Source organism: Branchiostoma belcheri, unplaced genomic scaffold (genome assembly GCF_001625305.1).
Source record: "Branchiostoma belcheri isolate BF01 breed outbred unplaced genomic scaffold, Haploidv18h27 scaffold393, whole genome shotgun sequence".
Classification (NCBI taxonomy): domain Eukaryota; kingdom Metazoa; phylum Chordata; class Leptocardii; order Amphioxiformes; family Branchiostomatidae; genus Branchiostoma; species Branchiostoma belcheri.
In genome coordinates this window covers 5,530-19,491 of record NW_017804013.1, presented here as the reverse complement: position 1 = coordinate 19,491, position 13,962 = coordinate 5,530, and the positions used below count along the sequence as shown (strand labels likewise).

The 13,962-nt window shown below is 38.5% G+C and overlaps 1 protein-coding gene across 1 annotated transcript in view; it reads left to right on the top strand.

Moving 5' to 3' along the window:
- The window catches only part of LOC109476837 (tolloid-like protein 2), a gene marked incomplete at its 3' end in the record, with an annotated part of 19,648 nt that overhangs the window by 1,723 nt on the left and 3,963 nt on the right, over nt 1-13,962 (top strand). The gene's annotated exons all lie outside the window — the stretch shown is intronic.

Here is a 13,962-nt window from a genome sequence, read left to right as displayed (position 1 = left end):
CACTGACGAAAGCTAGTGGATACTAGCTGAAACGTCTGACGTTTTCAAAATCATATCCAGTTGCTTGAGTAACTGTTTTTTTGGCACTTTGAAGCATCCTTCTGGCACAGCCAAACAGTAGCTAACCTCGCCGACCACCAGCCAACCACAGCCGACTTTATCCTTGCTCCCGAGCCACTCTAAACCCCTAACCATAGTTGTGTTTGGCTAGTTCGGGGTGTGTGGGAATGGGGTATTCGACTATGTGTAACAGTGGCTTTAGTCCTCAAGTTATATATTACGAGTAATCCCGCTGTCTTCCGGTGCGTGACCTTGTACACACCATGTTACAGTTTTAACCCTCAACAGAACACCTTCCCGGACTGATTAATCTGTACACCTGGGGTGACCCAAGAGCAGTTTTTTGCTAATGTTTAGAAATTATCAACATGCTACCGGCTAAATTGTTTTGCAAACTGATGTGGGAACCTCTGTGTCCAAATTACATAAAAAATCATACATTTTGAACTTTTTCTATTTTTTGGTGAAGAAAAGAAGACAAGAAGAAATACTCGATTTTTAAACCCATTTCAGACTGAAGGGGCTTTTGAGGCCCAACTTTGATCTCAGATAGCGGCTAAATGGCTTGCGCTAGAAGTATCAAATTTGGAGACCGTTCCTAAAATGTCTCTGGAAAAAGTTCATATTAATTTAATACTAGTAAGTTGATGTTTTTTTGTGTTGCCATGGCAACGGGTTTCTAGCAGGCAGTTTTTTTTAAATAGAAGTAATTTTGGTTTTATATTGAATTGCACTTCTTTTACAACATTAATAACATCTTAGATATAAGTTAAATCATTTAATATGCATAGCATATGCTAATTTGATGACGTCATTGGTCAAAATCCAATATGGCGGACTATATTATTAGCTCTGACGTCATATGACGTCATAATTACACCAAAGTTATTAAAATTTAATTCTATTACTACACCATTCTCTGAAAACTTGGTAGACATACGATGAGTGCATAAAAACATATAGAAACGGAAATAAGGTAATGTATAAGAACGCCAGTGTATCCATTATGATCGAAAGCCGGCTGGGGTCCGCGCGGACCCCAAAAGAAAATCAGATATAATTTTTTATAAATGTTCGAAACGGAGTTTTCTGCACTGTACTGGGAGACAACTTTGTGGGTGACAATTACCTAAAATTTCAGAAAAAAATCTTTAGAAACAAAAAAGATATTACAGAATATATAGTGTTCTGTTTAGGGTTAAATGGAAGGTACGTTCTTTATTTGGAGGTTATGTAAACTTTAGCCAGTCATTTTTGGCATTTCATGGCTTTTGATGACAGTTGTCTCTTTAAAGTTTAAGTTAACCCTAAACAGTACACGCGCGGACCCCAGCGCCATATATTCTGTAATATTTTTTTTCTCCTGCAGGTTTATAAGTCTGGACTTGGAACAATCCTCTGGCTGTATGTATGACTCCGTGACGGTGTATGATGGCTCCACCTCCAGCGGCACAGAACTCGGCAAGTTCTGCGGCACCACAGGCCGGGACGTCGTGGCCAGTGGGAGGACCGCTCACATTATCTTCACATCCGACGCTGCCAAAACCTGTACCGGATTTTCCATTAAATATTCAGGTAAGCAACGTAGCCTGGTCAACCAAACTACCACTTTATGGTAGTTCTGAAGATAAAACGATTCAGTAACGAGTGTCTTCCACCTGACGAAAAGTTTACAGCAACAATTTCTTTTCCTGGACTGCACACACACGATGTGAAAATGTATGGCAATTCAGTCACTCCAAGGGTACCCAATCATAACAAGTATAAGCTTTCTGACCAAAGATACATTTCGCTGTTTTGTTGGCACCAAAACTTGAGCATTCGGTTCATATTCATTTCCATACACCTTTACATAGATTTAAATACATAGTGTTTAAATGTGTTCTTCTTCCTCATCTTCCCATGCATACAATTGTTGTCAATGACCGGCCCAGAAGGCTATCACCATGGTAACTAGTGCTGTATCTGACACCCTGTCATGTTGGGTTATTTTTTATAGCAGAACAGAGTTCGAGGGGCTGGTCATCATATATATCATATATGAATTTGTTTGATTACCTTTAAACAGAGTAGTAGTTTGTTGGGCTATATCACGTGAAGGTAATGAAACATTATGTATTTGCTTTGTGAATGTTACCTTTCTAGTTATCAGATACAATCGATTCTATATACTCCTCTCTTGGGTTTTGTGCTTTGAATGACCACTTGTTAATGAACATAGGCTTAAAATTTGCCTAAAAGTCTCATTGTGGATAGCATTCAACAGGTCATGTGTATCCTTTTTGTCGTCCTTATTGATTGATTCACACGTCTAAATATCTGTACAAAATGAATTTTCTGAAAACAATTCTCTCTCTCTCTCTCCCTCCCTCCCTCTCTATCCCTCTGTAGGCGTATTGGACCACTGCCTATTTCCTCCAGACTAAAGCAGAGAAAAAACAGACTATGGACATATGTCAACTCTTTTATCTCATTTCTAGGATAAAGTATTCATTCTTTCTAATTCAGAGTTTAAGGTGCTGAACATCCTGCATGCTCATTTCGAGAACTAACTGTAACACAACATGATCAATTATAGGTGGTCTTTTTTTCTTTCTCATCTTTGTCAGTTATTTCTGCTGACGTCTTTTAAATGATAAAAACGACCTCCATGTGAAAACACATCACCGAGAAAACATCCTAGAATCGAGATAAATGTAGGCAAACACTAAGAAGCCCTTCGAGGTTCATACAACTGTACTTCATAACTTCACCAACTGGACATTCTGTTTTATACAATGAGTACTTACTCAATCAACTCATAGAATTTGAAAACTGTAACAGTTATAGACATTGAAATTGGCATCCATTACTTTTTTGTCATCGGCGAATGGGATCTGCAGTTGAACAGGTATTTATCCAGAAACTATGTGTGTTGTCAGCCACTTGGCGGTCACTAACTTGCCGCACGAATTACACTTCAATTTCATACTAGCCGATGGCTTGATATGACAAGGGCTTAAAGATGCCCCTCACCACATTGACGTACTAGTTGGAATCATGGTTACTCAATGATGACTGTTGTCTGAAAACCCGTAACCATGTTTCCTGTTGTTTGCAGCACTTAGAATTTCTTATATTTATCAATTGACAATAATTAAGGAATCATAATATAACAAGAGTAGAGTTCCACGATCTCATACTTCGCCGAATGATGTTAGACTTTATGACTAAGGAATTATAGATTAAGTCCCCCTGATTGTGCAAATAGGATCAATTGCAGGAATTATATGCTGATCATATTGTACACTAAAAGACAGTCTTATCGTAACAAAGAATGCAATTATAGTATTTCCTTCAAAATCATGCAAATGAGGCAAATGTTTAATGTTTGCCTTCACTTAACTTTTAAATGCCCAAGTAGGAAATTCCAGGCAGTTACCACAATGGAATTGTATCATTTTCTCATTAATTATGCAAATTCCCAATAGCCTTCATTTGCATAATTGATGTCTTCCTGTGTTTCTCTCATTCTTAACTACATGTGTCATAAGCTTGAATAGTCCTATCATGAAATGAAACTTATTTATAGAATTTCCTCATTCATTATGCAAATTACATCCATGTTTGAATAGATGTACTATTATTATGTCAAGCATCACTTAAGCTACCTGCATACCAAAATGACGACGATCCACTAATCGGTTTTTGAGTTATCCTCTATCCTTTAAACATTTTTCAACAAATGCCCTTGCAGTTCACACACACACACACACACACGTACAGACACACAAACTCACACAAACAAACACACTCACACACACAAACACACACACACACACACACACACACACAAACACACACACACGAACGCCAACGAAAACATAACCTTCTTGGTGAAGGTAATAACTACGATCCAGGCAAGAAAAATAAAAACAACCATGAATATTAGTATTCGAAATGAATACACAACTTATCACTGTTTCTGTAATGCTATGTAATGTTTAATTGCAAAATGAACCACAAAAATTGCTGTATATTAACAAATGTTTTTATTCTTCACGTCTTGTTATGATAACCATGGTTGTGTACAAAGTAGCGCATTAATTACGCACCAACCCGAAGATGTCGGGATGCAATTCAAAGGGCATCCATTTCTTCTTTTTATATTTAAGTTTGAAACATCAATTATCATTAAAAATAGGCAAAATGTAATATATTTGCACCAAAAATTGAAATATTTCAAATTGAAAAACAATTCATCGTGTGTTTGTATTTTACACCCTGGCATTTCTGTTTTGCGCTAAACCAGCCCATACGAGGCGCAGTTTGTTTGTGGTACCACCACAAACTGCTAAAATGTAACAAACATGGCTGGCAGCTGTGTTTCTAGCTTTTAAACACACTCGTATGGCTTCATGTTTTGGCATATTCATTTCTACTTGTCAATGAATAGTACTTACTTGCGATGGTTGATTTAACTTACTTTCTAAGGATATGACAAAGAAAATTGACTTTTTGCACCGTCCTAATGTTACAAATACATAATGAAGATTGATATATTATCGAATTATGGTAAGGTTTGAAAATAGCTGGATTTAATATGCATGATACTTGTAATACAATGCTTATTGTTTATCATGACCACAGCTTAAAAATATTTGTTGTGATGGTATAATTTCTTTAAAAGCACTGCAAGATTCGTCTTGTTTGTGCCGTCGCAATGCTAACCAGTGTAAAATGTTAAACATTTGTTTTCTCGTCAAAAGATTTTCACTTGTTGTGACTACATGCTTATAGCTTCTATATTACAGTTACAAAACGCTTTATCTTTGTGGTAAAATCAACGTGTAATTGTTAATCGATGTGTAATTGTTAAACAGTTGGTTTGACATCGCAAGGTCCTTTCATACAATACTAAGCTTATCGCTTATAAAGCTTAAAAGCATACTTTTCGTGATGGAACAATTTCTTTAAAACATTAAAGGATTATATTCTTCTTGTAAGAGCCCTTCCAGCGCTAACCAATGTTAAATGCTAAATGTTTATTCTCGTCACAATTAAAGAATGTTTTTGCTGGTACAATTAAAGAAAACTTCAATGTGTAATTGTTAGAAAGTCCTCATGGCATCCTTACTTGTAATACTAAGCTGATGGCTTAATAAAGCCACAAGTTAAAAACGTAATTGCTGTACATGTGATGGCACAATGTCTTAAAACATTGAAGTATTCTTCTTGTTAGTGACGTATCATTGCAAACCAGTGAAAGGTGTTAAACACTTGTTTTTTTTACCAGAAGCTTTTAAATAGCACAATTAAAAACTTAATCTTTGTGATGGTACAATTTCTTTAAAAAAAGCATCAATGGGAAATAATATTTAACAGTTGTTTAGTCATCACAAGGTCCTTACTTGTTATACTAAGCTTGTGACTTGATAGAGCAACGGCTTAGATAAATGCAATTGTTATGATGGTACAATTTCCTTAAGAAAACACTAAAATATTCCAACACTTGTTGTTAGTGACCTATTGATGCTAACCAATGTAACATGTTAACATGTTTTCTCAACAAAACGTTCTCACAAGCTCAAGTTATATGCTTTTATAGCACAGCTTACAAACATAATCTTCAATTTACAATTTCAATAAAAGCATTTGTTTCAATTCCAATTTTCCTCCAAAAAATCTATAGTAACAGCGATCATTAACATTTTGTTGCAAGAAAGCACTGTCAAATTCCTGCTGCCAAAGTTCCCAAAGTTAAAGATAGAAAGCTTGTGAAAGCCAAACATTGAGTCACAACTGTTTGAAACTTTAAGGTGTACAGCTAAAGACTCAGAATTCAATTGCATTACTTTGCCTAAACGGCAGAAGAGAAATGATACATTCAGTACTGCTAGCAAGGAAAGATTCAAACAACTTTTTAAGCTACAATAACCCAAAATTAATGTTTAACGAACACCCGCCTATCACAAAGTTCAATAAAACCCTGGCAATAGTTCTCTAGTTACTAGACATGTATTCTAGGCTGGGTAACATCTTAGTACTTATTTTTACCAGGGGCTCTTGTCCCCACCCCGTCCCCGTTGTTAAGGAATAAATGGGAACCCCAGTAAACTAAATAAAATGGCACGCCAAAAAGCAGTTAACTGGTTACTTAAGCATTTGGATATGATTTTGGTAATGCATTTCTTTCCTGGTCTCACAGTCACTGACGAAAGCTTAGTGGATACTAGCTGAAACGTCTGACTGTTCACTTGGACTGTTTCCAAAATCATATCCAGTTGCCTTTTCGCGTATCTTATTACCTCGATGTTTAACCTTCATCGACGTAAATAAAATGGCACCTAGGCTCCTTGTATAGTATTTGCAGTTCGAACTTCCGCTGCACAGACACTCAATTTTAATATTTTTTTTCTATCATGTTCCACCATCTACACAGCTGTATAAACATACAGATAATGAGTAAAATAATGACAATGCCTAGAAACATACAGATGCTGATGTAAATGATGCCGAGCTGGTGAGCCCTTCTAGATATCGTTAACACGCTCCCGGTTTTCACGGTAGGTAGTGGACGATGTCTCCGTGTATGTACGAGTGCCTCTTCCCTCTAGACTGAGTAGAGTTTGGGGAAAACAATTATTTAAAAGTCAACAATACCGCTTGTGTCATCGACACACTCTTTTGCATTCATGACCTGGAATCACATCTTGTTAGCTTTTGTCCGCTCGTTGCTACCCCCTCAACATGTTGCATTCATGTAATAGGGTCGTGTGGCGTAGCGGCAGAGTGCTCGGCTCGGGATCAGGAGGTCCCGGATTTGAGTCCTGTCATGCCACCGATCTTGTGCCCTTGGAAAAGGCACTTTACACGACTTTCCACACTTCGCTCAGGTAAAAATGAGTATTGTATTGCCCCCTGTGTTGGTGGCGGCATTAATATATTAAGTTGAAAAAAAAAACTTGAATGTGCCGTCACCACGTCTTGTGATTAGATGTTGGAATAAAAAAAACAATGTGTTGTAGTGACGTTGGAGGCGGACCAAAGCTTTCCAAGAACAAGATGTTCATCAGCATCATTCACACCTGATATCATTATGTAAAAATCTATTGTGTGTAACAGAATGTGGGATTGTATTTGTCCCCTGTGTTGGTGGCGGCATTAATATAAGTTGAAAAAAAACTTGAGTGTGTCGTCACCACGTCTGGTACATGTTGGAATAAAAAAAAAGAATGTGGGAAGAAAATTATCAAATACAATGAAACAGTTTCAGTGTGTAGAAGCTAAGATGAAAATTTATATTCGTACAAACATACTATCAGTAGCAAAAACAACTTGGTGAGGAAACTATTTATATAGGCACCACGTTCGACATTAACGTAATCTTTATTTCCATTGCAGCTGAATTCAAATGTTGTAGCTACCCTAGGATACACGTAGACGATACGGACATCTGAAAATTCATCACAACAATCTATTGCATCATGAAATTAACATGCACGAGTTTACAGTTAAAACTTTTGGTCCAACACAAAAAAGGTCTCTCACCTAGAACTTTCGACCAGTCACTCTGGTCTTCCTCAGTAGACTGACCCAGTTTAGCTTGTCACGTGACTTCTTTGAAGTGTGACGTCAACACTGGGTCAAAGAAGTCATGTGACAAGCTTCACTGGGTCAGTTCTACCGAGGAAGACCAGAGTGACTAGTCAAAAGCTCTAGGTAAGAGAAGGTTTTGTGTTGGACCAAAAGTTTCAACTCTAAACATGTAATTACCAACACAGATGAACTTTCATGATAAGATGTACGAGTATTTTACTAACCTGATGTTGAAAACACCTGTACTTCACACAGTGACAGGCAGTCCCTCCGCCCTGACAGCTGAACAGACACCCACCTGCCAGAGATGGGAGTTGTACACTGTATGTCTAGAATTGCTCCGTCTTCTGGGATGTCCGTATAGGTGTCTCCACATTGTTCATTTTTGCTGATGTCCTCATTATGTCCAACTCGTATCATGAAATCTTTCAGCCGTTCTCCTACAAGGTGCATTTTTATCTACTTATTTATTCATTTATTAGCACATACATAATGAAAATTTCAGAAAATATTACAATGGAAATAAAAGTGCAAGGGGGGGAAGAAAAGCCACAAAGGCTTATTTGAAATCCTCATCATGATTTTACAATTTCAACAGTTATATCAAATGAAATATAAATAACAATTAAGAAGTAATAAAAAGAAAATAAACAAGTACAATGAAATTCAATTAAACAAAATAATCAAGTAATGAAACAGTAAGGTGAACCAAGCTAGATAAAGAGGTTTGGCTACAAGCAGATGGAATTATAACAAATCAATAAATGAATCAATAACTATTCAACTTTCAACTTCAACTTTCAACGATTTTAGTGGCTCTTACGATGGCTAATAACATTGTTTTAATGCTTAATAATACCTAACTATAATTAAGTATCAGATAAAAAAACAATGGGTAAAATTAAAAGTATCAGCCTATAAAACAATGTATGTACAGTAAAACCAGGCAATAAATCAGTTTAATGTAGCAGCCAATAAGATTGCTTCCTACCACATCAGTCTCCACGGTTGATGACGGTCACGTGACTGATGACGTAGGTGTCTCCAAGATCAACCTTCCACCACGGCTGGTACTCCAGGTTGGTATGTGTGCACTCACTCAGATGGAACAGGTAAATATATGTTTGCCACCAGGTTAAACAAGGGTTGATAAAACCAAAGGTAATGAAGCAGGATCAGTAAGGACGTGTGTTGGGCAATGGTGTCTAGACCTGTGAATTACAACAGCAGCCTAAAGTTACACTGTTGGTATGACTCACCTCGAACGATGTAAAGTGAGGGGCACAACCCGCCGTACGTGCAACTGCGAAACGGGGGTAAGTGCGTAAAGCTTCGGTGCGAATCTTTATGTCAGCGGGACCCGGGTAGAATTTAAGTCAGAATTAAATTCTTCTCGGGTCCCCACCGGGCCCAAAAATAGCCCGGTAGCCGCAGGGTGTCTAGCGGGTCCACGTACGGGTCACGCCCGAAAGTGCCAAAAAACAGCCTAGGGACTACCCGGCAGGGCCCCTCTTTTCAATTGGGACCGAAGCATAAGTGGGTAATTTTGCGTAAGTGATGAGTACCGCCTCCGTAAGTAATCCTACGGATTTGAAAGCACGCAGACCCGCCGTAGCAATCTAAGTGCATGCAAAACTTCCTTTGCGTTCGGGCTGCGGATTCACTCCCTTACTAGCCAGCCCGGGCGACGCGCGTGCCCTGTAGAGCCAACGTGCACGCACCTACAACATGCGAGTGAATAAGGCAACCTACGTACGCAGCACGTCTAAATACGGCCTGCATACGGTAACGTGGCAATCGCAAAGAGATCTTACGTTGTAAGCACGTACAACTAACTTACCACTTGTGCACGCAGCCGCTCACGGTCCTGTGAGTGATGTGTGTTGACGTAATCCCTCTTCTTGCTCATTCCACTCCTTCCCCACGTTTTCAGAAAAACATGGCGGACGTGGCTTCCCCCCCCCCCCAAAAAAACGTACGGACAAAAAACACGTACGGCGGGTTGTGCCCCTTGCTTAAAGCATCATGACTTTCAGTACATATGGTTGTACTTCTTATTAGCAAAATTATTACCACGTGTGTTGTAGAAAGTAGCATAAAGTGCATAGTGTTGCTCATTTTATTGTAGTTCTTTTTTCGTACATGTTGTTTATATTTGCAATTAGCCATTTGCATAAACTTAACATAGTATTTACTGTGATGCATATGAAAGAACAACATTTATGAACAACAATACAGCCTTGCTTTAGTCATATTTATTTGTCATTATTACGTTTTTAGTTTCATTAATGCCTGTAAACACCTAACAATCTATGTTCTTTTACCTATGTAGCATTTTGCATACCATCATACATGTATTTATGTTTTGGACCTCCTTTGAAATCGGCTATATGTAATGTAGCTGTTAGAACTTTCTTGATGTTTTCAAAATAACAAAATAAAAAATAAGTCGATGAAAGATATTTTCTGATTGATAGATGGGATATTGTTAATGTAGTCTTTACCGTTACGAAGTTTGTAATACGAACGCTTATTTTAAATGGGGGAGGGCTGGCTATATGGTAGTCTCCGCGTATCCAAGAACGTTTATTTGGTAGCACTAGATATACATGTATACCCGTGGACTATCCAGAAGCAGACCCGAGCAAAGTACTAGATATAGTACGGTTCTGGGTATAATGTGACCCATTTTGTACTTTCTGCGAACCGATGCGGCAGAAATGAGCTACAATGTCTGAAGATATAATGAAACGAAAGTAAGACCTGCCACGTGCCCAAGAAAAGTTAACTTGGATGTGTCTGCCTCCTTGCGTAGGTTGACATCTTCGTCCTGTAAATTTGTCTGCCGCTTGCTGAAAAACAAAATATCATTCGCACTGCGTCACGCGCAGATCTTTCCATATAAGGGCAAATACAAGATCACGTCTTCAGACTAATCGCGAACATCTCTGATATTCATGCATCTCTGATTTCTTTGTAATACGAAACGCTTATGTTAACCCTACCTAGACCGGGCTTTTTTTGACATGGGGGGACCGGGGGGGGGGGCTCTTTTGACCCCCCTAAGAACTCGCGAACGGTATGTCGTATGACCACCAAATTTTCAGAGAATGGTGTACTAGTGAAAATTTATAAACTCTATAATTTTTATGTCGTTATTACGTAATATGGCGTCATTATGACGTCATTAATGTGATTTTATTGGCCAAAACCGTCTAAATAGGTTTTTCCCTGAAAACTAAATGGTATTCAACATAACTGTACCAAAAGTGTTTATGACAGAATATCATGGTGTACTAAGTCTTATGTTGCCCAAAGCAACACCGGTGACGTCATAAAATGACGTCTTGCATATTTAAGATATCCGCCATCTTGGATCATCAATCTTGAATTTTCAAAAATAGTTGTTTTTTTTCATGATAAAGCCTAAAATACATTGTAAACATACTAAAGACCTTCATTTAAACCTTTTTTGGAAAAAGAAATGGAAGTATTGATGAAATTTCAATGAAAATAACCTGTATATACCTGTTCTAATGATATGGTCCGCCATCTTGGATTTTGGCCAATGACGTTATCAAATTAGCATAAATTATGCATATTTAATTATAGAATTTACATAAAATTATATGGGACGTTATTAATATTAGAAACCATGAGTAACTTGACATAAAACCCATAAAATTCTATTGTTGAAATAAAAAGTACTGAATTTAGCAAAAAATGCCTGTCAGAAACCCGTTGCCATGGCAACCCAAAAAATTATTATCTTATTCCAATGATAAAGAATTGTTGCCAACGATATTCTATGAAAAGTCACCAAGTTTGGCCATTCTACGGCTAGCCCTTCAGACGCTTGGTGACATCAAAGTTGCCGCGGGCACTTTTAGCCCCCCCCCTCCCCGGTCTAGGTAGGGTTAAATGGGGGAGGGCTGGCTATATGGTAGTCTCCGCGTATCCAAGAACGTTTATTTGCTAGCACTAGATATACATGTATACCCGTGGACTATCCAGAAGCAGACCCGAGCAAAGTACTAGATATAGTACGGTTCTGGGTATGATATGACTCATTTTGTACTTTCTGCGAACCGATGCGGCAGAAATGAGCTACAATGTCTGAAGATATAATGAAACGAAAGTAAGACCTGCCACGTGTCCAAGAAAAATTAACTTGGATGTGTCTGCCTCCTTGCGTAGGTTGACACCTTCGTCCTGTAAATTTGTCTGCCGCTTGCTGAAAAACAAAATGTCATTCGCACTGCCTCATGCGCAGATCTTTCCATATAAGGGCAAATACAAGATCACTACTTCAGACTTATCGCGAACATCTCTGACATTCATGCACCTCTGATAGGTAAAGACTGCTCAAACGTTGTTTGTCAGTGCAGTGCAAATGTACGAGCAAGCACAGCCGGTCCAGTCCCCTGTACTTTTTGTGGGGCCCGGCAACAGTCAAACCAGCGGCCCACAGGCCCAAGCACCTTCTGTCCACCAGAGTGGTCTGCACGGGCGTGCCCTCCATGGCAACGCTGCTTATCACAAGCGGCAGAAAGGGCTGGAAACGTCTTCAGACACATACGAAGATGCCGAGACCGTAAATCTGTCGCCGCCGTTTCGCGAGGCGCGGCTGCAGCGGGCTGGGTTACGGGGAGAACCGCCCATGGAGGGGGCTGATGACAGAAACATCAGGCGTCATGTCAATTCACCTGACGCAATGGATACGTCTACAGGTAACCAAAGTATAATATTTTGTTTTCGTGTTTTAAAATCTGCGTTAATTTACAATCTTTATATTTTCATTTCAGTGTACCGACACTCTTTTTAAACAGTCTGTGGCAGGGCTCGGTCTTGTAGCGGTTTGTTTTCTTGACGAGACCCTTTGCGTGTTTTTTTTTTTAATTCTGTACCGGTATTTCATTTTTTTTTGTCAACAGAATATCAGGTGGCAAACAGTAATGGCCCTTCTTACCCGACACTGTCTTGCTGTTACAAAAAAGATCTGCTTTGAGATTAAAAATTTGCTCAGTCCTGGTACAATGTGTAGTTACTTCACTAAAATATGTTTTTCTGTAATGAACCCGTTCATTTATTTCTACAACATGTACAAGTGAAATTTTCTGATCATTTCTTTACCATAGTAAGTTGAATTAACCCTATTGTAAATAAATGCCATTGAGAAAGTAAAGGTACCGAGATATGACGCTTTATTTTTGGAGTGAATCGAATAACCGACCAATTGTTTGGGCCTTACCATTATACAGGGGACAGAATACTAACAGTCTTAAGACGTAGTATTTATCTATTGAAATGTGTATTGTAGTTTATATTGAACAATTAATTTGAAAATACAACGCCGATACTTGCCCGGGAGCAAATGCAGCATATTTCAGTCCATTAAATTCCTCCCAACTCCAAAATGAACTGTTCCATATCGACCGCTTCCGTCCAGTATCAAGTGTTTCCATAAAATGTGTGGATAAAGGAGTACAAAATGTATAATTTTGTCTGAAAATAGCAAATTTTACGCGATTGTAGGTGGTGTATGCAATGCGCCAAATATGTAAATAACGTGTTATGTATAACATGCTTTGTATGTGATTTCAGGCCATTTGGTTTTTGTATTAGGGAGCAGGAGCCAAAAAAAAAAACTATAAAAAAGTCAAATTTTACATAAATCTAAAGTAGACACTACACGATTGTAAAAGCTTGTATGAAAGAAAAAATATGCCTGGGAGTATTTACCCACTTTACCTCTATGTGAAATTTAATGTCATTTGGCCCCAAAGAAGAAGAAGAGGAGAAATATGAAATATGACGAAAAACAGTATTTCACTCCATACAATAGTATTTTAGTATAGTAATTTTTCTGGTCCATTCCAATTTGCCTCATAATTGTAGGGGTGCATCTGAAATATTACATTGACTGGGAAACAGCAACGGCAAAAATACACATTCGTGCATCATCACGGGCATGCCCGCAGACGGCGTATAAAATAGCATGCCGATTACACAAAGAGAATCCAGTGTTCTAGCTGCGAACACGAAAAAACGGCTACTCACGGAGTAATAATGCAGCTCTAAGAACAACCCGTACATTTTTTTTACCTTTCAGACAACAAGGATCCGAGTGAAACAAACGGCCGCCGTGGTCTCCGTGACTTTGTTCGCCCTTACCCCGGCCTCATTCCAGGCGTTACAGCTGTGGTGGCAACCTTGGTCATCTTGGTATTACTCGTCGTAATGGTGATCCATGTTAAAAAGGTATTTGATGCCTTTGCCCAAAGGGTTCTGTTTTTGGTAGCGTTTCGACGTATATATATATAT